Genomic DNA, 3508 nt, shown 5'->3' on the forward strand with positions numbered 1-3508 from the left:
TGCAATGGAAACCACCTTTGTGCTTATCCCTCCTTTCTATTCTGCCTTACAAGGCTGTCCTGTACAGCTATCAAATTATTATAACTATATATTCCTAGACACAGAAACTATGAAGTAAAGTGAAGCAGAGATGATGCTTGGGGGTCAGCTTTGAGGCTGCTTACCTGTTGAAGTTTTTAGAGAGCAGTTTGACATCTCCTTGGTTTCTTTCTTTCTTCAATGAAATATGAAAGTGTATTATACTGTTTATTAGATATTGTGAGCTTTAGAGAAAAGGATCAGAATTAAATATTTATTGACTATGCATATCAAAAGAATAGAGACAGCTAGGAAGGCAACATAATGAGGACACAACAAAAGACTTTCATGCCCCCATACCTATGGAAAGCTAATCTTTGACAAAGGTGCCCAGACTATTATGGGGAAAGGAGAGTCTCTTCAACAAATGGTGTTGGAAAAATTGGGTTGAAGTGTGCAGAAGAATGAAACTGAACCTCTATATTTCACCAAACACAAAAGTAAATTCCAAAGGGATCAAAGACTTGGATGTTAGACCAGAAACTATAAAGTACTTAGAGGAAAATATTGACAGAATTCTTTTCTGCATAAATTTTAATGACATCTTCAATGAAACAAATCCAATTACAAAGAAGACTAAGGCAAATAAAGCACTGACTGTTAGCTATGAGAATAATTATTGACAGTTGTGATTTTGTGTAATTGGACAAAGTTTCTCCTAAAATATAATAATTTATTCACATTTTTAACTTATTTTTGTTTTAATGTCTTTTTACTCACTTTACCCATAGAATCCTCCTGAAAGCCGAGTCATGAAAATTTTGTGGTGAAGTTGCCTTGTTCTATTCAACCACAGATTTCAATAGAAAGGCATATTTTTCTGAGTTGACTTGATTCTTGTTTGGGTTAGGGTATGAACCTTCTGTTTCACCCTTTTAATTTCCACTTCAAATGCCCTATCAGTTTTGCCTTTTCCTTCAGTCTTCTTGAGGGAATTGCTTTTCCTTACTTGAAGGGCAGAGGGAACCAAGAAGGCACTTGGCATCTTAATAAAAAGACAAGAATCAGGGTCACTGGACAAAAATGAAAACTGACACTTAAATTGTCCTCTGTGGTCTCGTAATGACTTCTTGTGGCTGAGAGCATTATGCTGTTTCCATAAAAGGGAAGCAAACATACACTGGGGTTTGTCAAAATGCCAGGATGAATGAAACTTTTCAGAATAGCTAACATTTTTCCATGGCTTCACAACTCCTGTGACTATGTTAATACTGAGAAAAGTGAACAGGGCCCTGGAAGATACCATGATCATCACAAACCCTGCCTCCTCTCAGACTCATAGTTTAGATTCCAAAGGCCAATGACAAAATTGCTTGAAAAATCATAGCTCTCAGAGCAATATACTGCATAGCTAACCTAGCCCTCGTGAGACTTGCTCTGTCCAGTCAGTTCACATGTGAGAGGAGAGGGTCAAGTAGTCAGGGTTGGGAAAAAAAATACATACATACTTTTTGGGGGTGGGAGCAGTTATTGACCCATGGGTACAATTTCTCATCTTCTCATGATAAATATCTACAAAACACTCTCACCCCCAACTTAGGTTTTTTTTCATCTTTGTGCATCAAGAACCCTAATCTTCCCCCTCCCCATCCTTCTGTCCCCCCTCCCCCCCCAGTCCATTCCCTATCCACTTTCCACGGAATCTTTTGTTTTGGTGTCACACTTCAGACCCAGCCCAAGTTTTACTTTGTGTTTTTCCTTTCTGTCCTTCTTTCTTAAGTCTCTCTCAATCCCTCTCTCTCTCTCTCTCTCTCTCTCTCTCTCCTCTAGCTTATGGTGGTGGTGGTGGGGATTGAACCTGGGACTTTGGAGTCTCAGGCATGAAAGTCTCTTTGCAAAACCATTATACTATCTAACCCCATCTTCTTTCTCAAGTTTCAGAAGGCTGCAAGAGAAACAAAAGGAGTTTCCTACAGAAGAAAATCCATAAAATTATCAGTAGATTTCCCAACAGTAACTCTAAAAGCCAGAAGGATATATATATATATATATATATATATATATATATATATATATATATGGCAAGCTTTCAGCCATCATAAATACTCTACTTCTCCAGACTGTCATTCAGGCTAGATGGACGGAGCTTGAAGTGTTGGGAATGTTTATGCACACTAGAAATTTACATGTATGAATGAGGAAAATAAAGGAAATATTTCTATGTTTCATTTAGGTATTTTATGGTCTTTAATCTGTGCTTGAAAGAAGTCTAAATAATAGAAATCTTGGAGCCAACTTTATCATATGAGAAATCATGGGAGAAATTATCTATTTGCTGAATCACTTTATAGCAAAAGGTATCCAATATCATTTTCCTAGAGAAAGAAAGTTATCAGGATTTTTTGATAGTTCACATTGGTTTCTTATGGAGTGCATGGGTGTTTTCCAGTTTGCCGGAGACTCTGAAGTATGGGTTAGCTTGCTTAGCTTCAAATGAACTTAGCATATTTATGTACACACAATGATGTTTGATGAGAGAATGAAATATATATATTTCTATATATGTTTAAATCATCTATAATTTCTGCTTATCATGTTAATTTCTTTCTTTCTTTTTTTTTTTTCCTCCAGGGTTATTGCTGGGCTCGGTGCCTACACCATGAATCCACCGCTCCTGGAGGCCTTTTTTTTTTTTTTTTTTTGGAAGGTGGCTCAGCGGATAGGTACTGAACTTTATTTTTATTTATTTATTTTTTAAAATTTATTTTTTATTTAAGAAAGCATAAATTAACAAAACCATAGGGTAGGAGGGGTACAACTCCACACAATTCCCACCACCCAATCTCTATATCCCATCCCCTCCCCTGAGAGATTTCCCATTCTCTATCCCTCTGGGAGCATGGACCCAGGGTCATTGTGGGTTGCAGAGGGTGGAAGGTCTGGCTTCTGTAATTGCTTCCCCGCTGAACATGGGCGTTGACTGGTCGGTCCATACTCCCAGTCTGCCTCTCTCTTTCCCTAGTAGGGTGGGTCTCTGGGGAAGCTGAGCCTGGAGGCCATTTTTCCCCCTTTTGTTGCCCTTGTTGTTGTAGCCTCGTTGTGGTTATTATTATTGCCATTGTTGATGTTGTTCATTGTTGGATAGGACAGAGAGAAATGGAGAGAGGAGGGGAAGACAGAGGGGGGGGGAAGACAGAGAGGGGGAGAGAAAGATAGACACCTGCAGACCTGCTTCACCGCCTGTGAAGCGACTCCCCTGCAGGTGTGGAGCCAGGCTCGAACTGGGATTCTTATGCCCTTTGCGCCACATGCACTTAACCCACTGCCCCACCGCCTGACCCCCAATTTCTTTCTTTTTCTTTCTTTCTTCCTTTCTTCCTTTCTTCCTTTCTTCCTTTCTTCCTTTCTTTCTTTCTTTCTTTCTTTCTTTCTTTCTTTCTTTCTTTCTCTCTCTCTCTCTCTCCCTTCCTTCCTTCCTTCCTTCCTTTTT

Source organism: Erinaceus europaeus, chromosome 3, assembly GCF_950295315.1.
Source record: "Erinaceus europaeus chromosome 3, mEriEur2.1, whole genome shotgun sequence".
NCBI classification, from domain to species: Eukaryota; Metazoa; Chordata; class Mammalia; order Eulipotyphla; family Erinaceidae; genus Erinaceus; species Erinaceus europaeus.